Raw genomic sequence first — 26,641 nt, 5'->3', positions numbered from 1 at the left:
GTCGTGTACTAGGTTCAAGATAAATTATGAAATTCTGATTACTAAATAAAGACAGATCTAAAACTAATGAAAAACATTTTCTTTGTTCTATTTAACTTATTTATGAATTTTAATCAAGAAAATAATAAATACAAAAGCGTCTCCAAATGGTTCGTGTATTATTACATACGGTGATGCTCGCCAGTTCTGTTACTTGCTGAACTTGGCTTGACACGCTCCCGCGTGCCTAGATGACAAGTTCGACATTTTATTAAGTTTTTCTATGACGTCACATTGTGCTTTTTCATACAAATTCCAGAACAATTTCGTGTTTTTACGTTTAGTAAAAAGTAACTGATTTGATTAGTTGGAAACTAGCCAATTGTCGAGCTCCAAAAGAGTTAAGAGAACGTGTGTCTATTGCTGAATTTACCCACAATCTTATACTAATAGGTACCATATTGAAAAAAAGAGAACCATATTGAAGACTATAGAGAACCGGAGAGGAAATATGATTGGCCACCTGATACGACACGATTCATTTATAACAAACATTATAGAAGGAAAAATTGAAGGGAAGAGAGGAAGGGGTAGACCTAGGAGAACATTTATGAAACAAAGAAAAGAGAAGGTGCAGGTCGTGTCGTATCAGGAGATGAAGGTTTTGGCGGGAAGAAGAGAGGAATGGCGATTATTCCACCGACAAGAGCGCAGCTCTTAAATAAAGATGGAGATACTAATAGGTATTCAAAAGTATTAAATAAGCAGGTATTAAGTTTTAAGTAAAAGGTGTAGTATTAAATTCGAAAGTATTCGAAAGCAACTCTGTCTGTTGCTGTTTCATGCTATAAACGCTTAACCGATTCAAATGAGATTCCGTATAATCATTTGAGCCATTAACCTGGCCCTAGGGGGGACAGAGTCATCTTCTCTGCCCTCCACTGGGGCAATTCCTGTTCGGCGCGTCCTTGCCGCGGGGGTCGGCGCCTCTTACTTCTGTAGGCCGGAGTGAGATGGTGGCTGAGTTCAGATAGGGACCCAGACCTACGGGGTATAATGTCGAACCCTTGGCCCGAGATACGAGTAAAAACCTAAACGGTTGTAGAGGCGGAGATAGGAGCCATCGGTACGGCAATGTAGGATGGAAGGGGCGAGTCACAGGGACTGTAACCTGACAGAGGGCAGCAGTAACCGGCAGTACTATTCAGAGGCGCAGGACAGGAGTCTTAGTACGGCTTTGAAGTAGACTACTCTGGGCGCCATCCCACTCGCGTTAGACAGAGTACTGCGTGGCGGAAGGCAAGAGGGAAACTACTGCCCTATTTTCACTTAAAAAAGTAGCATGGATAATGCTACACCGACGGGAGCATGGCTCTTTAATTAGTGTGCGTGTTTGTATTTGTATGTTTGTGTGTGTGTGTGGCTGTGTGTGTGTTAATTTGAGATCCGAAAGAGAGGATACAGGTGTTTTGTTATGCAATAGTTTGACCTATTTTTTTTTGATCATTAAGAATTTTCCCTAAGGATGGATAAGTGCTATAAAATGTTTTTTGATAATTTTTCTTTTCTTCATTTTATTTTCAAGTTTTTTTTATTATTTGGTCGCGAGTACTATTTTGGAGCTCCAATTAGGGTTAGACGTAATAAACATTGTTATCAAACATGAATCAGGCATGCGAAAGATATTTCGTAATTATCTGAAACTTCTAATTAATTAATTACCTAAGCTCTTACGTAACCGAAATTTTAATGGCAGATGCCAATAATCCATTTTGAAATAACTTATTTATTAGTATCTGAGAAGATTTTATAGGAACTGATTCGGAAGCAGGAAGGCACCGGTTTAAGATCGCCGCCTCTATGAAAAAAAAAAACAAAGGGGCTTTTTTAACAAAATTTGTTCAATTTGAAATAAATATATAGTTGACCAGCTATTAATTGATGAAGCTGTTCATATGTATTATAAATTTAGTGCCATAAAGGAAACCTCGCCTAACTAGTACCTATCGGTAGAACAAAAACTACGAGATCATATATACGAAACTTATTCGAGACTATACTGTTGTGTGTGGCGGCTTTTTGTAATAAATAATTTTCGTCTTTCTTTCTTTAGATATAGCATAAATACCACCGCGACACCGTAATATCACCTCAATATTACGGACTATCAACAAGTTTAGTTATAATATAGCTCCTATTGGCTAGAAAACCATAAGTAATACCGTCAATTTGTCTCCACCGCAATCTGGAAAACCAATACACCGCCTCAGTCGCTTGTCGAAAAAACTCCAATAAATATAACGAACCTGTTCACCTCGAAACAATTATTTCTCGTCAGTATTTACGCCCGTATTTGAAGAAGATTATGGCCAATTTATTTTTTATCAAAGCAAGAATATTGGTGGAGGTAAAATGATACATAGGTACTAGGTAAAGCAATTTGGGTCTTCGAAATACATCGAAATCTATGGACATACATGAGGTTACGAGATCTCTAAGCACGGGTTTAGTATATCTCCTTAGCTAGCTAAAAAAAAGGAATAAAATACATAAACAATTCTGTTTTATTATGAAGACATCAGCGTAGAAAGTAAAGTAAAATAGTGGAAGTGAAGTAACAGTGCAGTGAAGTGTTAGTGGAGTGTTTGTGTCGTGTTCAAGTGACGCGTGAAGTGCGAAATAAAGTGAAGTGACGGTGTCAGAGTTTTACCGCGTAGCTGTGTGCAAGTGCTGTACTGCGTGTATTGTGTGTGTTTCAACGTTGCTGTGCCCTACAGGGTCCATGTTATAGTTTATATGCTTATTTAATACCCCATTGTCCTACATGGAATGCAATAAATTATTGAGAATTGAATAAAATCCTTTTTCTTGCCTTAACAGTATGTATGTCATCATCTTCCTAGCATTATCCCGTTTCTCACAGGGTTCGCTTACCTAACTTGAAGATTTGAAAGGTCTGGTTTTTTACAGAAGCGACTGCCTGTCTGACCTTCTAACCCGCGAAGAGAAAACCAGCCCAATACAGGTTAGGTCACATACCTCCGAAACGCATTTCTCGGTTACCTACCTATGTGGGTTTCCTCACGAAAATAATTTATGATTACCACTAAACAAATTCGACAATCATTGGTTTAGGCCTGTACTGTATTAGAACTTGCGACCTTAAAGTGAGAGCCAAGCGTTATTCCAACTGGGCTTCCACGTATGTACTGATTGGAATCCAACATGCGAGCTTACTAACTCGCCCCACGATGCACCACTACAAAATCCTTCACCACATCTACCTGTCGCCTCAGTGATTGGCGTCGTCTGTCAATCACCCAGTATTAGTTTAGTGTTCACCAATTTATCGCTTTGTATACCTGATATAGTCCGTTATAATGGGTATGACACAAAATAAGGCTTTCAGTCTTGATAGTTATACTTCAATGGATATAGGTGTCAGTCTTTGTGATCCCTAGTTTGGTTAGGACATTACAGGCTGATCACCTGATTGTCCGAAAGTAAGATGATCCGTGCTTCGGAAGGCACGTTAAGCCGTTGGTCCCGGTTACTACTTACTGATGTAAGTAAGTAGTCGTTACATGAGTCATGTCAGGGGCCTTTGGCGGCTCAATAGTAACACTGACACCAGGGTTGATGAGGTTGGTACATCACCTCACAACCCACACGATAAGAAGAAGAAGAAGAAGAAGGTGTCAGTGACATCGTAACGAACACTGAGGGGGATGATTCAGCTCGTCACTCTGAGTTAATATCAAATGGATTTTTCCATCGCAAAATATACACTCAGAGTCATGAGTTCAATCATCTCCCTCAGTATTCGTTACGGTGTCACTGTATAGTAGTGTATTCAATTATATTAAGTGAATCAATATGAGCTTTATTCTGCTCAGTCATTGTAATTGGAACTTTGCAAGGCATTCCATTCCATTATGTATTCAAGGTAATTTACGGTCGTAGAAATAAATAAAATAGTTTCATATAACCTTTGCTGTTGAACGCCAAGTGACTTGTCGTTGATATAGGTCGGATTTGGTATTTCTGTCGTATTGTGTTCAATTCACCCGTCTACGTATCCCGCATACGTTCTTCAATGAAATTATTTCTTCTATGGATCCTTTCTATGAAAGGATTTTTTGAATTGAATTATTAATATTGTTGGTTTGCTGTGGACCTCGAGGAGCTCGGTGGCGCAGCGGTAAACGCGCTCGGTCTGCGATTGTTGAAGTTAAGCAACTTTCACAAAGGCCGGTCATAGGATGGGTGACCACAAAAAAAGTTTTCATCTCAAGCTCCTCCGTGCTTCGGAAGGCAAGTTAAGTTGTTGGTCCCGGCTGCATTAGCAGTCGTTAATAACCATCAATCCGCACTGGGCCCGCGTGATGGTTTAAGGCCCGATCTCCCTATCCATCCATAGGGAAGGCCCGTGCCCCAGCAGTGGGGACGTTAATGGGCTGATGATGATGACGATGATGCTGTGGACATCAGTCAAGTTGGACTGATGTTGTTAAAAGGTTAAACGTAAAAAGGACCCGTCGTAGAAAATAACGAATGTAACGAATAATTTTCAACACATTTGCTCGTAAAGTAGATCTTATTGCACCGCTCTTATATAATATAAACTGCCTATATACGTCCCATTGCTGGGCACAGGCCTCCCCTCAATCAACTGGAGGGGGTATGGAGCATACTCCACCACGCTGCTCCACTGCGGGTTGGTGGAGGTGTTTTTACGGCTAATAGCCCGGACCAACGGCTTAACTTGCCCTCCGAAAAAGTAAGATGATTATCTTACTTTTTCGGACAATCAGGTGATTCAAGCCTGAAAAGTCCTTACCAAACAAAGGACAGTCTCACAAAGTGATTTAAACAATGTCCCCATCGGGAATCGAACCCGGACACCAATAACCACCAAGAACACCAAGAACACCGCTCTTAGATGCACATTATCAAAGCACTACTAGAACGGTAATGTTAGATTACGGAAGTATGATGCGGAAGAATTTTGTGTTTTCAGCGTTAATGGGAGTTTGCATTAGTCTCCAGGTAAAACCTACAGATAAATAGACTAGGCTCTAAATAAACTAGTTCACAAACAACATTCCAACACAGACCCATCTGAGTATGTAATTATCCGAACCCTATTAGGCTGTTCGCCCGAACTTCAAATCCAATACCACCTAACTTGTTAGGCTAGGTACATTAATCTTCGTCTAACTTGTACCAATGTTAGGCTTTTTGGTGATCATTGATTTGTAAGATAAGGGGTAGGGGGGCTGGTTAAAAAGGCCACATAGAAACAATTCATGCCAATTCAATTGATGGTGAACGCCGGTGTAAACTGTAAGAACTGTTTGTATTACTGTGATTAGGTTAAATAAATAAAAAATAAAAAGCAATATTGCTATTTGACATAATTATGTTGATAAAAGCACTTAATTTTATATGCGCAAATGGCAATTAGCAATAATGTTTTTTAGATGAATTGTTTCTATGTGGCCTTTGTAAGCGTAGGCAGCTTCGTGTACAGTGTAGGTTATCTGGAAGAAATTGCTGCATGACCAATAAGGTCGCCTGCCCTGCCTTTCTGCATCTGTGGTCCTTATTTCTGTATCTTGTGTCGGTTGTGCTATTTATAGTAATTATTATCGATGGGAAATTCCACTTGATATTAACTCAGAATCATGGTCTGAATCATCTCCCTCAGTATTCGTCACGATGTCACTAACACCCTGAATATGGCATTGAAATGTCACCTTATGCTAATACCAATTTTTAACTCTACCACTGTCGCGTTTCTGGACACCACTTATTGTCTTGTACCGGATGAGATTCAGCGCTCCCCATTTGTCCGACCAAGTAGTTAATGCTATTTACGGCAAAGCAATAAGTCACGTCATATGAAAAAAAAATGTCGTTTGTCGAAATCGTTTGCAACTTGACTTTGGCTATTTTATCACCATCATATCCATTTCCTCTATATATCCTTCGTACATTATGCCATCCACAATTACTTTCTTGTCATCGACACGGGTTCTACTGGGAAAAATATCACGTTTCTTATTGAGTAATTGCAATTATGCTTCTAACGTGACTTATATAAACACTCTATTAAGTGCCTGTTCATTTTAGTGTCTCGTGTCTACGCAACTGTAAGTTACGCCCTAAGGCCCTGTCCCACTAGGACACTATCTAGGGGTGGTATTAATAAACGAATCTCAGCTGAGACTGCCCTCAAGATCATGCTCAAGTCTCTGTTTTTATATGAGAACTGTCACATTGACATGATCTTGAGGGCAGTCTCGAAGCTGAGATTAGTCCTAGGCCTGTCGTGAGTCCTACACACCCGTGGTCGCGGGGGGCAGGGTGGCGCTGCTCACTCGCCTTGGCTGGCTGGTCGGTCTAGCGGTTACTATTAGTATACTACCTTCACAGTACAAAAATAATACGTAGGGTTTAAATAACCATAATTTATGTATTCTTCATGTCTGAAGTGAAACTTTATTATTGGTTTTACACTAATATTATTCTGAATATATGAGGAGCTCGGTGGCGCAGCGGTAAACGCGCTCAGTCTGCGATTGTTGAAGTTAAGCAACATTCGCAAAGGTCGGTCATAGGATGGGTGACCACAAAAAAAAAGTTTTCATCTCGAGCTCCTCCGTGCTTCGGAAGGCACGTAAAGCCGTTGGTCCCGGCTGCATTAGTAGTCGTTAATAACCACCAATCCGCAGTGGGCCCGCGTGGTGGTTTAAGGCCCGATCTCCCTATCCATCCATAGGGAAGGCCCGTGCCCCAGCAGTGGGGACGTTAATGGGCTGGTGATGTGATGTGTATTCTGAATATCAGTACCTTGGTGTTGAATTTAAGTTTGTGTTGTCAATCGTAATACACCGCAGTGCAGTTAACATTAAGAGGTGTTGTTTAGCCTTTGAGTACAATTAATGTTTTTATTTATATGTAATTGTGCTTTATCGTTACATCATTGTTATATGTTTAAATCTTAATAAAGAAATTTGTAAAACAAAAAACAAACTAGGGCACATGGTTGGGCCACCAACGGGTTATTATGCGAGATTCGGTTGCCGGCATCAAAAACTACGAAAAAGAAACAGGATGGAAAGGCCTTAACGCGCATTTTGTGTGATAACAGCTGTCGCCGGTTCAACCCTACTCTCTTTTACTACCTACTCCTGCAAACAGATATCTACAACAGCTCTACTGCTTCTCAAATTCCATAGCCACTTTACCGGCAATGTATATTTTATGTAATAGAATGCAATTTTAAAATTAGTATTTAAAGTTTTTTTTTTGATATCCAGTCGAAGATACCGAGGCCGAGGTTTTTAGCTTTCCTGTGATAAGGAGGGATCTTCTATGACAGTCGATATTTGTTATGTTGCCCTCCAGGTATACATAAGACGTTCTATTACTTAACCATCCGTGAGGTACGTGCTTAGTAAAGTTTGCAGACGAATGGGCAAAGGTGAAGTATTTGCTCATACTTATATGCCGCGCGTTTCGCGCTGACTTGGCCCTTCCAATCAAGGGGGTTAAAAAGTGTCATTTATTCACATTGCGCACTTACTTTTATATGCGCAAATTTAATTATCTCAGTCGACGCCCTGAGCCGAGGTATACTCTGGATACTTCATACAAACAACCTCGTTTTACATAGACACTACACATTTCTATACGTAGTATTGGACAGGCCCGTTTCACAAATAGGTAATAAGTACAATATCATTTTAGAAAAGACATTTGCGACATACTTCAAGTTGAAAATGGTCATAAAACGTTAATGTTCTGTTCGATCAGTCAACGGAAGATCAATATCTATTCAATATGAATAGGTACAGTCATGAGCAGTCATGTACCCACTGTGAGCGGTGTGATTAAGCCTTCGACAGCTAATAATAAAATAGGGAAAAATCGGGAGAACGAAACGAGCGGCTGACATAAGTAAAAGTATAATGACAACACTAAAAATAAAACAAAATACAAAGAAGTAAAAAATAATAGACAAATACAAAATACATACAAAAGAGACGGTAATGGGAAAATGCAACCTGCACACCCACTTTAGAACCCTGTCGCACATATATTTGACATTTAATGAGACTTACGGTTTAATTTGTCAAAAAAGTTAATGTGACATGGTTTCAAACTGTATACATATTAGTAGGTACTCGTGACCGTACATGAAATACCAATTTTCAAGATTACGGTTGACTACAAACATTCATCATCAATTTAAGAGCCACGCTCTTGTCGGTGTAGCATTTTCCATTCCAGTCTATCAAAGGCCAATTCCTTGACTTCCCTATAAGACACGACGTTAACCTACAAACATTACCTATTGAAAATCGTTTACATTTTTATTGTCTTTTTATGTCATTTTGACTTGCACAGGACCGGAATGGATGGCGTGAAAGAGAGAGGCCTATACCCAGCAGTGGGTGGATTCAGGCTGAGTAGATAGATAGATGTGATTTATTATACACTAGCTTATGCCCGCGGATTCCCTCGCGTTATATTCGGGGTAACACGGTTCCCCTTTCCTAATGTATCAATTTTTAGCTTCCTACCTTGAAAACTGCGAAAAGTTCCAATTTAAAATTTCACACCCTGTTTGAAGTTATTGGGGGTAGATTTCCAAAACGAAATGACGCACGATTTTTTTGTTAGTCACAAATAGTCCGCATACCAATGTTTAGCTTTCTTTCTTGAAAATCGCGGAATGCTTCATACAAACATCTACCTCCCATTTTAGGGAAGTGGGAGGTTAGAAAAGACAAAAAGTAGCCTATCGCCACTCTCAATAGCCGCTCTCCATCCCTTCAACTATCTCCACAAAAAAGTCACGTCAATTTTGCCGTGAAAGACGGACATAAACTTTCCCGTGTATAATATTATTAGTATGGGTTTTATATAAATTCTCGATTCTACTTAGGGTTGAACTATACTAGACCCCTCTGTAGCTCCGAACCGTCGTTTTGCTAATGCAGGGAAACCTATGAAGCGTCAGGAATGTCAGGATTTGTTGATTTGTGTTATTTCCTTACAGAAAATTACTTGGTAAAAGTACCTATAAGTACCTATAAGTACCTATAAGTACCTATAAGTACCTATAAGTACCTATAAGTACCTATAAGTACCTATAAGTACCTATAAGTACCTATAAGTACCCATAAGTACCTATAAGTACCTATAAGTACCTATAAGTACCTTAAGTTATTTTTCGCCTGCCCTTACAATAACCGAAGAACAATTTCTAACAAAATTTTATACCTGAACGATATTTTTTTCACAAACGAAATGAAAATCACAGCGAAATATGATGGATTACTGTTCCTAATGTGGATAAAGTTCGAAGATGAAAGAATGCTCGTGAGAATAAACTTATGAAGAACTTAAAGATTTGGAAGCTTTTTTAAACTAAGAAACTTTGAGTTTCTTCTTTTGCATTTACAGTCACAATGGGAATTATCCATCACACATAATATTTTCACATAACCGCGCTGTTATAATGCGCTCCAAAACCACTCCAGTTGGTAGATGGGGCCAAGTGCCCAACAGCGGGACATAGTATCGTTTTAACGCTTTGTACAAGATACCTTCGGAGATCCTGTTCGGCGCGTCCTTGCTTCGGGGGTGTAGGCGTCTCGTGCAGAGTGAGATGGTGGCGAGTTCGAATAGGGACCCAGACCTACAGGGTACAAAGTAGAACCCTTGCCCAGGGATACGGGTGAAGACCTCAACGGTTGCAGAGGTAGAGATGGGAGCCATCGGTACGGCACTGCAGGACGGAAGGGGCAAGTCACAGGGATTGTAACGTGGAGCAGCACTATAACTGTCAGAGGCGGAGGACAGGAGTCCTAGTACGACTTTGAAATTGACTACTCTGGGCGCCATCCCATTCGCGTCAGACAGAGTACTGCGGGGCGGAAGGCAAGAGGGAAACCACTGCTCTATTTTTCCATCAAACTCGTAAATTCGAATTCAGTAGTTTAGAGTCCGCGCCGAACATTGTAAGTCCCGCGCTCTACGAAGAGGAGTATCACCGTTTTTAAAAACTTACAACATAATTATTTCTAAAAATGGAACAGCTCACTTTTTCTTTTTAAAAATGTAATCTTTTTGGAAGTAAATATCAATAAAACTTTTCAAATCCAGTTTAAAGAAGACGTGATTGAATTGAAAGGAAAATACGAGTGCTTTCGACTTATTTAATGTTCAGCGCTGGAAGCAGGTCTTAGAAATTAAATCTAGGTCGTTCATAATGTGACCTAAGATTAATGCAGTGCCACTCTCCTATATAGTGCTATGGTCACTATTAATAAAATTAAAAAAAAAACAACAATCGGCAGTATTTATCCGTACTGGACTTTGAACCGCTCAAGAAAATAGTAACATAACAACATAAATATCATAAGTTCACGACTATATCCCAATTGTGGTAGTCAGAGGTACATCCATCTCAAGATGAGCTAAGTAGTAAGTACCCAATATTCAATATTCTTTATTTGCATACTATGATGGTGTACAAGTTTGTAAGTTACATAATGAGTTTCACATCATAGACCCTTTCTGACACAACAAAATAGAAGTTTAAAAGAGAGAAGGAAGCTTTTCAAATAGTAACATCAGTATCATTAAGGTATTCACTAGTGCTGTAGTAACATTTATTAATTAGAAGTTCTTTTATTTTTTAATAAAGATTTAGTCACTTTTTTCTTCTTTTAATATGTTAGGCAGTTTATTATAAATTTTGGACATATGGACATCACATATGGGCTAGAAGAATGTAGGACCAGTCTAGATATAGGTAAATTTAATCTATTTCCATGACGCAATGTTTATTTTACAGGGAGATCTTCGGGGCGTTTAAAAAAAATCTTGGTATTTACGAACAAATTCTGTTAGACCAACGTGATCAGTGGTGAGATGTATCGCCGTGTATGTATAATGATCGAGCCAACTGTGTTAGTGAAGACTGCACTTAAGATAAATTAATAACGCAATGGTTCAAGTCCAGTACTAGGGTTGAAATCAGCGCTCCACATTTGAGAAAAAAATAATAAATATCTTCTAGTTTTCCGCCCGCGACTGTGTGGATTTCAATTAGAAAGAGCAATAACCTATTTTATTTACTTCTGTCGTGTGGGTTACGAGACCAATGATCGACCTCATCAACCCTGGTGTTAAGGTTACTGAGCCGCCCGAGCCCCTGATATGGCTCATGTAATGACTACCTACATAATTACTTAAGTAACGGCCTCTGTGGTCCAGTAACGGCCTCTGTGGTCCAGTGGTTGAGCGTTGGACTCACGACCCGGAGGCCCCGGTTTCGAATCCCGGTGGGGACATATCACAAAAATCACTTTGTGATCCCTAGTTTGGTTAGGACATTACAGGCTGATCACCTGATTGTCCGAAAGTAAGATGATCCGTGCTTCGGAAGGCACGTTAAGCCGTTGGTCCCGGTTACTACTTACTGATGTAAGTAAGTAGTCGTTACATGAGTCATGTCAGGGGCCTTTGGCGGCTCAATAGTAACCCTGACACCAGGGTTGATGAGGTTGGTAATTCACCTCACAACCCACACGATAAGAAGAAGAAGAAGAAGATTACTTAAGTAAATAGTAACTGGGACCGAATATGTAAGTAGCCTTCCGAAGCATGGATCAACTTATTTTCGGACAATCAGATGATCAGCCTTTATTTTCCACACTAGGGATCACAATATGGTTTTTGTGATATATCTCCGCCGGGATTCGAACCCGGGGCCCTTGCCTCTAACATTCAACCACTAGACCTCAGAGGCCGCTGAAGCGCGCTAATAACAAATTCTATTTTCGAACCGTATTTATCAGGGTCGTTACGTTACCAGTCTTAGGTAGGTAATAATAATGTAGGTAATGGTCCCGATTCCTATAGACACCTCCTAATTTTACTTTAAGTTATACCTGTCATTTTCTTATCCGCCGAAAAGGAAAAGGACGGGTGATTGACAGCTCTTAATTTTAGAAAGAATGAGTAAATGAATGAATAACCCGGGCGAATCAAAAAGGTATCTCGCTGGTATGCAAACCGCTTGACGTGTGCTGTAAACATAATTCTGTCGGGTTATTGGCCAATGTAAAATTTTAGACGGTTGTTTTAGATTTGTGCTTAAAATTGACGTGTGTTCCATAAATTTTATGCTTGTTGATTACCAGTCCCTTTCCTTATCGGCGGATAAGAAAATTACAGATATAACTTAATTTAAAATTAGATTGTGTTTACAGGAATTAGCACCAATGCACTCTTTTTCTTCAAAACGATGTTTATAAATAAATAATTAGCAGAACGCTAATAAACATGAATAAGAAAATTACCTGTACATTTTCTTTCTCTTGCTCTTCCTGGCAAAATGAAGTAACTTTCCGTGTTCTTCAAATGAAACGACGATACAAAAATATTTTCTTGGATAATTCACTTACTGTTTGCGTCCGCTTTTAATTTACCTCCATTACAAGTTTTAACATTTAAATCGACGTTCTTGATGGATTTTATGAGGCTGCTTTGTGTACTTCCCTTTTAGGGTGCCTTTCCACCAGGGATGTGCTATACTACGATGCTACGGATTCGTTTGATATCCACAAATCATATTCATTGGTGCACATAGCATAGCACCGGTGGAAACGGATTCAACTAAGATATTATGTTTTTATATGGAAGGATGCGTGCTACAGATGTGTGCTATGGACGCGTGCTATGGACGCGTGCTATGGACGCGTGCTATGGACGCGTGCTATGGACGCGTGCTATGGACGCGTGCTATGGACGCGTGCTATGGACGCGTGCTATGGACGCGTGCTATGGACGCGTGCTATGGACGCGTGCTATGGACGCGTGCTATGGACGCGTGCTATGGACGCGTGCTATGGACGCGTGCTATATACGCGTGCTATGGACGCGTGCTATGGACGCGTGCTAAGGACGCGTGCTACGGACGCGCGCTACGGACGCGCGCTACGGACGCCTACGAAACCTAGTATTATACTTTATTTACTCCTAGTTAGTTAGGCCTTTACTCCTTGTCGAGGAGAGTAGTTTTAAGCTGCGTTTCCATTGACGCGGAGCTGTGCGGAGAGGAGCGGAGATGTGCAGGAATCGACCAATCACCGTGAGAGAGAGAGAGTGACAGAGCATCTTCGTTTTTCGCTCTTTCGAACGCTGTGATTGGTCAAATCCGCACATTTCCGCTCTTCTTCGCCCGTCTCCGCATCAGTGGAAACCCGGCCTTAATCCGCGTCCTCACTAGGGGAGCGAAATGTGTCCCAGAGTCCCAGGAGACAACAGACAATATCGCCAGATTTTATCCGATGACTACTGCTCTCTTCAACAAGACAAGTGCGATGTCCAAATGTCGTGACGGAGCTTTATGAAAAAGTAAACATAGCAATGTACGCCAAGGCCTATATTTTTTTCAACTTACCCCTTCAAATTGTTAAAACACATTTTAAGTATTACAAACGCAATTAATCCCCAACAAGATAAATAAACGTCCAGCCAAAAAAAAATATTTACCGTTTTAAACAATGAATTATACTCGTATTTTCGACCCGAATACTTATTTGTGTATTTATTAAGCAAGCAAAAGCGTGAACATATGCATATGCGGTATTTACTTTTAGTAGGTACAAGGATGCAAGAGTACAAGAGTAGAGAGGAGTACCATTATACCAGCTACGTCAAAATATATTGAAGCAAATTCTCACTAATAGCTTCAGCTATACAGGTTGTGAGAAGCTGTTGTAAAAAAATACGATTCAAACTGTAAGTATGTTACCTACTGAATAAATATACTTTAGAATTTGAATTCCAGTGGTTAAGCGACATACCTGTAAACACATACATTTAATATACTTAGTCGATGCCGTATTTGTGGGAGACACGGCTTCCGTGCCTCACCTAGCAGGGTCCACAGAATACCAGCGTCGTGGCTCGCGCCACGGCTTATGCTGAGTGAAGCCCTTTTATAAAGGACACCACCATTGTTGACAAGTGCATACATCCTATTACAATTTCGCGACCTGAAATCTGTAACTCAATTTGTCATTTACAAGATGAGATAGATGTATATTTTCGCACGTAAGTTGAGAGTATGCGATTCAAAAATATGAACCCAGGATGCCATTGCTCGATGGGTACACGTCCTTTATTGCTTCGAGGTCTAAAAGCCTCACCCGATATGGTTCAAAGGTATACTTTCGGTACAATACCATCTCTCTCGCCTTGGCGACGAAGGCCAACGGTGTCGACGAAGTCCTCGAACGCCGGTCTATAAGCACACTTACTCACTTCTGATAGGGTCGGCTTTCTTTGTATTACTCTTCCACTTCGCTTTATCGGATATATCGCTTTCGGAGACATTGCACAACTAAGAGTTCTTGACCACATCCGCCGCTTGGAGATGGTACCATGACATACTAGGGAAAATAAGTGATTTATCCCGGCCATATTTTATAAACCCGCAAAATTTAATGTGATTATTTTAAGTACATCCTATCGATATGCAACAAAGCTTTTACGTGAACGCCCAATTATCCCAACAGAATTGATTTAGGATTTTGCTGTACCAATTAATTATTTAATCAATTATTTATTGGATACCGTAGGTAAAGTAGATAGTTTACTGTTTTGGTTCACAACATTACGGGTGGCGAAAATTACAATTTTCTAGATGGTTTTTATTTTATTCTTTGTAGTATATTGAAGTAAAACTATTGAGGAGCTCGGTGGCGCAGCGGTAAACGCGCTCGGTCTTCGATTGTTGAAGTTAAGCAACTTTCGCAAAGGCCGGTCATAGGATGGGTGACCACAAAAAATAAAATCATCTCGAGCTCCCCCGTGCTTCGGAAGGCACGTTAAGCCGTTGGTCCCGGCTGCATTAGCAGTCGTTAATAACCATCAATCCGCACTGGGCCCGCGTGATGGCTTAAGGCCCGATCTCCCTATCCATCCATAGGGTAGGCCCGAGCCCCAGCAGTGGGGACGTTAATGGGCTAATGATGATGATGATGAAGTAAAACTATATGGAATGCCAGCTTCATAATACTTTATGAAGCTGGCATATCTGGCTTCATATTGTACATAACATAAGCACGCGATTATATCCCAATTGACAACATTTCATTTTTACTAAGGTGCCTTAAATCGAAAACCATTTCGAGATATTTCTATGATTTACACAAAACACATTTTTTCAGATTTTTTAATTCAGTAATAATAGAAATATATTGAAAAATCCACGAGGTCAGAAGAGGAAGGCATAATAAGTTCAGACCTTTACATAAAAATTATAAAAAAAGTAAATGTCATACATAACATGACACTTTGTTTGCGACTTGTTTTAAATACGCATGCAAAGGTACATTGCATTATACTGCCTTCATTCTATCAATGGCAGAATCCAATTTTCAAAAAATATTTTTTGTAACTTCTAGTGGAAAAATCTTGAAAAGAAAAAATACGTGTCTTCTATTTAAACAAGTACTTTCGAAATAGCACAAAAAAACCACGGCTTAAAAATTTGAAATGTTGTCAATTGGGGTAGTCGGAGGTACATCCATCGCAGGATGAACTAATTACCCATGCCTCGCCGAGCTTTCTGTTAGACAAACGTGATAGGTGGTGAGCGGAATAAGATATTTTTGTTAATGTATTATAACAGCCTCCGTGGTCTAGTGGTTAGAGCGTTAGGCTCACGATCTGGAGGTCCGGGTTCGATTCCCGATGGGGACATTGTCGAAATCACTTTGTGAGACTGTCCTTTGTTTGGTAAGGACTTTTCAGGCTTGAATCACCTGATTGTCCGAAAAAGTAAGATGATTCCGTGCTTCGGAGGGCACGTTAAGCCGTTGGTCCCGGCTATTAGCCGTAAAAACACCTCCACCAACCCGCATTGGAGCAGCGTGGTGGAGTATGCTCCATACCCCCTCCGGTTGCTTGAGGGGAGGCCTGTGCCCAGCAGTTGGACGTATATAGGCTGTTTATGTTATGTTTATGTATGTGTTATCTATACGTTCTATAATTTAAATTAAAAAAGGTTAAGAAGGCAACATCAGAGCGATTCTTCAAAAAAATCAATATTGCATTTTTGGCATTAGCGCATATGAAAATAAGTGCGAGGTGTCAATTTAAATGTCAAATACCTATTTGCTTTTTTAGATGAATTGCTTATAAGTGGTCTTTTTAATCCAACTGGTCGCCTTATCCTCGTATTCTAAGATTCAATATCAAAAGTTACTGTATTTTCCCATTTAACTGAAAGACTTGAGGATATTTTTATACGAAAATATATTTTCTATATTACTTCCGATAGACAAACGCTAAGTGAATTGAGTTAACCTCTCTTATACGTGATTTACTTTAACGTATTCATGAAAACAGCACACACGGTTTATCAAAAGGTGCAATAGAGGGTAATTTATTTTAATTTGTTTCAGCTACTGATTCTACTTTAAAACTTTAGTGTCCTTATTCATCTCAGGTTCCGCTCACCTAACCTGAAGACTTGACAGGTCCAGTTTTTACAGAAGCGACTGCCTGTCTGACCTTCCAACCCGCATAGGGATAACCAGCCCGACACAGGTTAGGTCATATACCACCGAAAATGCATTTCTCGCATATGTGGTTTTACTCACGATGTTTCTCTTCACCGCTGGGCACGCGTGATAATCATTTATAATCCAAACATGAATTCGAAAGCAAATTCGACATATATTGGTTTAGGCTTGTGCTGAGATTTGAACTTGCGATCTCAAAGTGAGACGTAAGCGTTCTGCCAACTGGGCTATCACGGCTTAGTTTCTCTTAAGAAGTTTCGCTATAAGGCTACTTCACCGTTTTTTTTTGGTGAAAATCCGGTGCCAGAGATCGAACCGGCACTTCCCGCTTGCGAGGCAAGCCAACCATAATGACCACAGCAGCTATATAGTGTAACGAAAACAAATTTCCCGCACTGGCAACACTGATGTTACCGACGGGAAGTCACGTGGTCTACCATCAAACGTCATTTTCAATTCGGCTTTTGCTTTGGCGCTAATCGGTAGATATAATAGGGTGTTTGACTAGGTCAAAGATAAATTATAAAATGCTTATCTAGATATACCTCTGGAAGCCAGTCTGAGATGATCAAAAATGTACTTTTCGTCTTATTTTCGAATTTTATTTTTGAATTAAGAACATTGAGTACGATATTTGAGCGCTTTTATCGATAACTTTTGAAGTTTCGAAGAAAGGATCTCATTTTTACTTTTCGTCTTATTTTCGAATTTTAGTTTTGAATTAAGAACAATGAGTACGATTTGACCGCTTTTATTGATAACTTTCGTTTTACTGTTTCGAAAAAAGTATCTCATTTGACTAGGTTGTCAAGTAGATTCATATTTGTGTTAGTAAGAATGTATTTTATGGCGTAGAAGCCCGACGGCTTTTCTGAGTTGTCTTCTGCAGCAGTTAATAAACTTGGAACATTAGCTGCTGTTCGCTAGGGAGACAGTTAAGCTAAAATACGAGTAATTAGAGAAATGTTAAGATGTTACGTATGTTTGACTGTGAGACACTTCTATTGTGAAACTTCCACCACTTGCACAGCTTCATCGGCTTCACGACGTCTAGACTCCTAATGAGAGACGAACGGGTTCCTTCAACACATCTGACTTGTACGTATAGATCAGATATAAAGCCGCTCGGCGATATTCGACCAGCCAATTGCCCCCATTTGGGTGATTTTTCGACGTGTTTTGGATCTTGAGTAGCTTATCAGAACGCAGCATCCCCCTTCTCTCACCCCTCCTTACCTCAGCCAGTTGACAGCATATAATAAAGGATAATACTAAACGCTCTGTCACTCTCTCCTTCACGGTGATGCACATCTCCGCTCAGCTCCGCGTCAATGGAAATGCAGCCTAAAGGGGTAAGCACACGGACTGTGTCTTGCTCGCACTTAAGCGTTAGCATAGCTCATAAACAGCCTATATACGTCCCACTGCTGGGCACAGGCCTCCCTTGAGTCAACCGGGGGGGGGGGGGGGGGGGGGTTGGGGGGGGGGGGGGTGTCTGAAGCGTTACACCGCACCAGTGTCTGTTCTAGGTTTTTTCTCTGCGCACGGACCGTTGTTTTTAGTTTTTTTCAGTTTAGTTTAATATATTCGAATTTTGAAATTCGACGCCAATGTTCATTCATCTGATTTGAATATTCGATCAAATAGTAATTACTCGCGCCTGAGTGGCGCCTATGAATATTTGTTGTTCATGGTTATATTTGCAATAAAATTGAACCTAGGCTGTGTTTAATGTAAAAATAATGTGAATGCAGTTAATTAGTTCAGTATTATTTTAAATCTAAAGCCTTTGTGAACCTTCATTGTTAAAAATTCCTTGTGTGTGATTTGTGTTATAAATGCATCTTTCGTAAGAAAGTAGTACTCCCTACGCAAATAAGTAATGACGGTTAAATTAGGTATTGTAATTGGCAGCCCTCAGACGTCACACACACAGTTGCGCGTGTTGATTATGTCAATGTGTAGTGTCCGTGTAAAACAAGGTTGCTTGTACGAAGTGTCCGGGGTGTGGCGTTAGGCACCACAAGGTAAGAGTGAGATTTTTGTACGGAATATCTAAGGTGTGTTGACAAAATAAGTTGGACAGAAAGGGTTACAAATGAGGAAGTGCTAGTAAGAGTAAGGGAAAAGAGACAAATACTGAGAATTATTGAGGACAGAAGAGGTAAGATGATTGGACACCTAATAAGACACGACGAATTTATTAAAAAACATCATAGAAGGAAAGCTAGAAGGAAAGAGAGGAAGGGGAAGACCAAGAAGAGTTTACATGGAACAGATTAAAGAAAAGGTCAACGTCGTGTCTTATAGGGAAGTCCAGGAATTGGCCTTTGATAGACTGGAATGGAAAATGCTACACCGTCAAGAGCGTGGGTCTTAAATTGATGATGATGATGTTGACAAAATGAATTCGCTAAGTAGGGGTCTATTTGGTTGTTTCGTCGATGTACATCTTACTACAAATTGAAATGCTTCGTTAGCGAAACACTGGTTAGTTTGCTTAGTAGCAGTGCAGTAAGTTGTTGTATTTTGGTGGAAGACAAACGTAATAATGTTGTTTATTATACAGACTGTCAGTGACATCGTGACGAAAACTTAAAGGGATGAAACAGACCATGAATCAGTGTTGACGTCAAGTGGAATTTCCCGACAAAAAGTATGGAAAGTAATTACAAAAGCACTAAAATTTTCATCAATTTTCGGACAGGAAACTCTACTTGATATTAACTCAGAATCATGGTCTGAATCATCCCTGCAGTAATTGCCACGGTGTCAATAACACTCGTACGTACTTGTATGGCTACCTATACGTACTTGTATTCCACTTGATATTAACTCAGAATCATGGTCTGAATCATCCCCTCCAGTATTCGTTACGATGTCACTAACACCCTATATAGTATCGAGAGTTCTTGCAATAGTCAGAAGCAATACTATCGATAGTGGTTAGTAGTTAGTAATCGACAGTATCGATTGTTCTTGCAATAGTCTGAAGCGATATTTTTAAAAGTAGATATCAATAGTACTGCGGCGGTCTCCGTGGTCCAGTGGTTTGAGTTGGGCTCATGATCCGAAGGACCCGGGTTCAAATCCCGGTGGGGACATATCACAAAAATCACTTTGTGATTCCTAAATTGGTTAGGACATTACAGGCTGATCACCTGATTGTCCGAAAGTAAGATGATCCGTGCTTCGGAAGGCACGTTAACCGGTTGGTCCCAGTTACTACTTACTGATGTAAGTAGTCGTTACATGAGCTATGTCAGTGGCCCTTGGCGGCTCAATAGTAACCCTGACACCAGGGTTAATGGGGTTGGTAATCCACCTCACAACCCACATGATAGAAGAAGAATAGTACTGCTTTGAAACGATAGTATATATCGAAATGAGCTATCGATAAAATCGATATAGTGCGTATACGATAAATGTTGTAGTAGTTTTATTATAACTTATTACTTTCATAAACGGAATAATTCCCATCCTCACTCAAACTATTGTCAAGATATGGTATTCCCAAGGTGGCGCAAAAATGTATTTCTATTTTAATTTGACAAGAGTTGAACCCGGTTATTGTCAGGGGTAATCCGATCCGGGATTGATTGGAATTCCCGTATGGAACGTCCCGTGATAAAGCAGTGATGTTACGTAATAGAGTCACTAGTGGACCGGCAAAATATAGATTAAAAACATTTATTCTCTCAACCGGGATGCCGCTATTAAAATGTTGCAAGAGACATTTTAACAATAATAACAACGAAGAGAGAGCAGTTTAAGAACTCGTGCGCACTGGTGCGACACTCTACCAGGCTGCTGCCTGGACTCAGTGTGCAGCAGACGTGGGCACTGTCACTTACTAAGGTGAGACAACACTAAGACATAAACAGCCTATATACGTCCCACTGCTAGGCACAGGCCTCCCTTCAATCAACAGGAGGGGGTATGGAGCATACTCCACTACGAATCAGAATCAGAATCAGAATGATGAAATCATCTTATTTTTTCAGACAATTAGGTGTATCAAGCCTGTAAAGTCCTTACCAAACAAAGGACAGTCTCACAAAGTGACTTCGACAATGTCCCCATCAGGAATCGAATCCGGACCTCCAAATCGTGAACCTAACGCTCCAATCACTCAGTGGCTGTTTGTTATGTTAGCTGTAAATGTAATAAATAATAATAAAAAAGTTGATTACATAACAAGACAGGAATAAGTTATCACATCACAAAAGGTAACAGGCTAAGCATGTACCGAGATATAATTACCTTGACGCTGGTTTTAAAACCAAAAACATACTCGTACATAAGAACTTTTACACTAGAATTGACAGCCTTAATAGCTCTACAGCAATTTCTTACTGGTGATCAAAGTTGTTGTTATTATAATTTTCAAGGTACAAGAATAAAACAATTAAAAAGTCAACACGAATGTATGGAGGGCACCCAATATAAAAAGTGACATTCAGCAAAATGACGTGACACGGCCCTGACGCTGCTATTATGTAAGAGTTTTAAATACAATATCGCGTTCCTCGCAACTTATGTGGGGGCATTCAAACAACGGCTACAGGATGGCGGGGACAGAATCGTTGTCTATTTCTAAACAACGGCGTGTGATGGATGAATGGCGCCTACAGGTGACAGACTCATACGTTTTGGAATGTTTCAATTTGCCGCTCGTCAAGCTACGTACAGAGCGTCACACAGACAATTTTTCCTACAAATCCTCAGAATAGGTACACAAAAAAAAAGTTAAGAGCCACTGGCAAATATTTTTTTTTTACCTTTGTTGGGTTTGCTCTTGGCCACAGACTTGCCCTAAGGCCTAAGATGGAGCTCGCCCAGAAGGCGCCTGTTCACTCTGGCCTTGAAAGCACCCGGGTTATATGCATTAGGAAATACGGAAGACGGCAGAGAATTCCACTCCTAGTAAAGTTAAGTAAAAAATTTGTTAAGATTAGATGACTTTTCAAGCTTGAATCACCTGATTGTCCGAAAAAGTAAGATGATTCTGTGCTTCGGAGGCCTCGTTAAGCCGTTGGTTTCGGCTATTAGCCGTAAAAACACCTCCGCCAACCCGCATTGCAGCAGCGTGGTGCAGTATGCTCCGTACCTCCTCCGGTTGATTGAAGAGTCCTGTGCCCAGCAGTGGGACGTGTATAGGCTGTTCATGTTATGTTATGTAAGGTTAGATAGAAAAGAATCGATCGACATAATGACATGCTAATGAATGTCACAACACTAGCTGACGTACTTTGACAGATCTAATTCTTACCGCGCATTGAGGCTATTGTAAAATGTTATCTTAACATAAACTGCCTATATACGTCCCACTGCTGGGCACAGGCCTCCCCTCAATCAACCGGAGGGGGTACGGAGCATACTGCACCACGCTGCTGCAATGCGAGTTGGCGGAGGTGTTTTTACGGCTAATAGCCGAAACCAACGGCTTAACGAGGCCTCCGAAGCACAGAATCATCTTACTTTTTCGGCTTGTAGGGAGGCCTGTGCCTAGCAGTGGGACGTAAAATGTTATCTTATTGAAATATAATCAAGAATTCGCACCCCCCGTGGAAAAACGCAGTAAGTGGACTAGCGACATTTTTTTTTTATTGCACCATTCAATTCAGCGTACACGAATACACCTTCTCACAAATTTTCATTAAGATATCAGTAAAAATGAAGAAATTATTACAAAAACAATGAAATTGTGCAACATTGATAAAAATATTTTTCCCCCATAATAAGAAAGTAAGTATAAATACGTGATTTTTTTTTGGTATTTTCCCATATAGTAAAGTCATAATAACACTTACTTCGATTTTACACGAAAGTTTTTTAGGATGGTCGAGTCGTAAGTAAACGTACTGACATGTTTCACGACATTATACGACACGACAGTGGTTGTACGTCTAGTTACTTCGTTATTCCACGAATGTTTTAGCGTTACTATTTGTTGTAACTCCAGCTACTTGCCTATTCTGCGAATCTTTTAGTGTAACGGTTTGGTGTAAATATAATCACGTAGTTTTTTCCAAGCAAGGTTTGATATTACTATTACGTTATTTCATTTATCTTCATTTTTCGATGATATATTTTACACTATACTCTTCGTAAATATGAATACAACTCTTTTAAAGACAATAATTTGAATCATTTGTCGTGTTATTCTAATTACCTGCAAATATAGACTACTTATTAATGTCCTAAGTAAATATACTTACTTATCACTAGCGTAAATCCCTATGTTTTATTTGGTTACTGTACTTACGCCGTGCCAGCGGCGGCGGGCTGCACACTCAAAGAGAGGTATTAGAAAGATATTAGAGAGGTATTACATCTATCCACCATTTTTTCGTCAATCTCGACTTTTTATTCAACCAAAAATCGACCCTATTATTACTGTACTGTGATCGTTATTTGTAGGGTCGTATGCTGATTGTGGTTTTACCACGGTAAAACCAAGATCACCTATAGACAAAATTATTGCCGACGAAGTTTATAAAAAACGACCTTATTATTATTGCACTGTGATCGTTATTTGTAGAGTGAAAGCTGATTGTCTATTTGTGATCGTAGTTTTACCACGGTAATCCGTCAGTCAGCATACGGCCCTACAAATAACGATCGCATTGTAGTAATAATGAGGCCGATTTTTGTTAGAATAAAAAGTCATGATTGACGAATGTTGGATAGATGTAATAATTATCTCTCTATTTAATTTGTTCATGGTGGCTACTCGAAGCGTGCATATCTTTGTGTGGAAGTAAAAAACCCAAGGATTATACGTATGCTCAACTTGGACAAAATCGAAGATGGTGAGTTATTTACTTATAAATAGACTAGCTAGATTTTAGGCACCTATTACCTTACCTACTTAGTATATTACTATTTATTAGACTATTAATATTATAAATATTTTGTTTTGTAAGGTTTACACAGAAGCAGATCCTACCTACCTACCTACCTGACGACCTACTTGACGTAAGTTGGTTTGGTTAATGCGTGATGATGATTGCACTGCTCTGTACTAATTATTAAAGTAAACTAAGCATGCCTATGCGCCTATTCGGTGCTTTTAATCTATAAACTAACTACCTATTTAAATTGGGGTGTGCCGTTTTTGTACATTCGCTATCACCTGGCATAGCACCTGGTATATGAATAAAATAAAGATATTTGAACAAAAAACTGTTACGTGATCAACTGTAGTATTTCGGCGTGGTTGTGAATTATCTACCTAGGTATATAAGTTAACTTTTGCAAAAACACCCTTGATTTTGTTGTTATTTGTGCGCTTGAGTTTGATATACATTTTATTATTAACGTATTGGTACTAACCTTCTATTTAATACCTAAATAACGATAAAATATCTAGGTTTGTGTCTAATTTTTAGGGTGATTTGGTAATGGGTCCTTTTTATTGCTTAACGTCTATTATGTACCTACCTACAAACAATGTATTTAAACCATTATGTTACAATTAACAGATTCCACTAATACTGCAACCCAATCCAGTACAACCCAGTGGAAGAATGACCAGAAATGCAAAAATATTTCAAGAAACTATGGGATATCTTCTCGTCGTAGTCAACATGAGACACATTCTCTTGAAGGTTCGTATGTACCTATCCGTATCCTACTAAAGTTCTTCTCTCGTGTGGGTTGAGACAATAATTGACTGACCTCATCAACCCTGGTATCAGGGTTACTACTGAGCCGCTATAGGTCCATGACATGCCTCATGTAACGACGACATACCTGCATACTTAATTAAGCCGCAACCGACTGCCTAACGTGCCCTCCGACGCACAGATCATCTTACTTTTGGGCAAAAAAAATAATATTAGTACCATTTCTGATTTACGACTTGGCCGGGAAGCTAAGCAGCTGAAAACGTTCCATGTTTTGTATGCCGAAATATCCTTTCAGTATTTGTATTCTAGATTGATATAGGTATTTACCTACTAACCTGGAAGCGGCGCGTGGTAAAGTTTCTCTGAAATAGTCAGTGCCTGTGTATTTATGGTATAATTATTCTGTCATTTTCCTCTTATCATAACAACCACAGATATATTTTTGATTTGCTTAATGTAGTTTTTTCTAGAGTTATCTCCTATGCAAACCAACTGGCTTTTATGGGGTTTTAGCCAAGTTGCAAACGATTAAGTACGTAAAACGACAGTGACAGACCTTATGTCAATCACATACATTTTTATCACTGACACTGTCGCTTTTCGGATACGTTGGAAAATTGGCTCATCTCTAAGCTTACTATAATAGGTATTAATGGTTGTTTTTTCTTTTTAGTAATTTATTATCATACATAGTTTTTTATATTTTGTCATTTGCAGGTTCTACCGAAAAGCAAAGAGGGGGATCGGGAAGGAGCAAAATATTCAAGAAAACACTTAATGACTAACTGTAATAACTGAAAATGAAGGTTTTTCTAATAAAGGCAAGTGCCATACCGTATTAATATATTTTGTGATTATGCATGTATTAATTAATAAACGTTTTAAAATTAAAAGTTGGATTTTAATTTACAAATAGAAATAACTCCCTGAAAACTAAAAACCCATGCGGGTCAAACGGCTTTCGGCACAGCTAGTAAATAAATATTTTTTTTAATACAAATTAGAATAAACACTTAATTTAACACTGATTTTATTTGTTTCAATATACAGGGTGGCCCAAAAGTTCACGTTCAAAATGAAAAATTTTGATGGAGGGGCTCATTAGCTACCAGAAACACCCCCGTGTATGTTCAGCGATTATTTACGGTTTAGGAGATATGACCCATTTTACACCTTTTTCTTGATTTTCTATCTTACTTCAGAAATCATCATTTTGTCGCTATCCCTTTCTTAATAATTCTAATTTTTTCTTTCTAATTTCTAATTATTTTGCTTCATAACTATGCCTAAGTATGTGTATCGCTAGGTGAAAAAATAAAAACAATCGAATGAAAGATAAAAAAGTCATTGGAAGTTGGAAGTCAAAGTGAGAATTCGTCTAAAATTGTTACAGTTGTAAGTCTTCGCCGAAGAATAATAAACACATGAGATTTTCATGAACCCTGAAAGTGATTTTAAAAACTGCTCCATTTAATAGGCTTTTAGACACATCCAAAAAAGTACCCTTAATAGGGGCATAAAACTAAGTAATTAGCCCTCAAAGATTGCAAGACAGACAGATTTTATTTTAGCATCTTATAGTATGAATCACCAACAGTGTTTGGGGATCACTTTTTCCTTCATTACAATATGAATACCAAAAGTGACTGCAAGTTTTGTCTTCAGACTGTTGCTATGTCTACCCTGTCAGCGATTATGAGCGTGATTTTTTTTATTGAAAATGTGTCTTTGACCACAAAGGTAGTTAAAGGTTGTTAAAGAACAACGTTAGAAAGAAGCAGCTACCTACATTGTATGAGAATGTAAATTTTTCCTTCAAATCTGTCTATCTTGCAATCTTTGAGGTCTAATTATTTAGTTTATTGCTTCTATTAAAGGTACTTTTTTTGATGTGTCTAAAAGGCTATTAAATGGAGCAGTTTTTTAGAGATACCTACTTTCAGCGTCCATGCCAATCTCATGTGTTAATTATTCTTCGGCGAAGTTTTAACAACTGTGACAATTTTGGTCCAATTCTCACTTTGACTTCCAATAACTTTTTTTTGGTCTTTGATTTGACTGTTTTTATTTTTTTACCTAGCGGTATATATCTTTAGACATAGTTGTGAAGTAAAATAAAATAATTATTAAGAACGGGATAGCGACAAAATGATTATTTCTGAAGTAAGGTAGAAAATCTAGAAAAAGGTACAAAATAGGTCATATCTCCTAAACTATAAATAATGGCTGAACATACATGGGGGTGTTTCTAGTAGCTAATGAGCCACTCTATCTAATTTTTCATTTTGAACTTGAAGTTCTGGGCTACCCTGTATAATGTATGAGCATACATACTTCTACATTCTAGACTAACCCCTGCAACAAACAAGTATTTAAAGATACATACAATTATTTTGAGATATTTCCTTA

The 26,641-nt window shown here is 39.2% G+C and overlaps 1 long non-coding RNA gene across 1 annotated transcript; it reads left to right on the top strand.

The window, feature by feature from the left end:
* Positions 1 to 22,194: 22,194 nt before the first annotated feature.
* On the top strand, positions 22,195 to 24,975 carry LOC126367222 (uncharacterized). The gene is made up of 4 exons (XR_007566451.1): positions 22,195 to 22,346; positions 23,528 to 23,579; positions 24,086 to 24,211; positions 24,950 to 24,975. It is a non-coding gene; the product is annotated as an uncharacterized LOC126367222 (long non-coding RNA).
* The last annotated feature ends 1,666 nt before the right edge of the window (positions 24,976 to 26,641 follow it).

Source organism: Pectinophora gossypiella, chromosome 5, assembly GCF_024362695.1.
Source record: "Pectinophora gossypiella chromosome 5, ilPecGoss1.1, whole genome shotgun sequence".
In the NCBI taxonomy this organism is placed as follows: domain Eukaryota; kingdom Metazoa; phylum Arthropoda; class Insecta; order Lepidoptera; family Gelechiidae; genus Pectinophora; species Pectinophora gossypiella.
The sequence above is the reverse complement of the archived record's forward strand: the minus strand, read 5'-3'. Positions and strand labels throughout refer to the sequence as shown.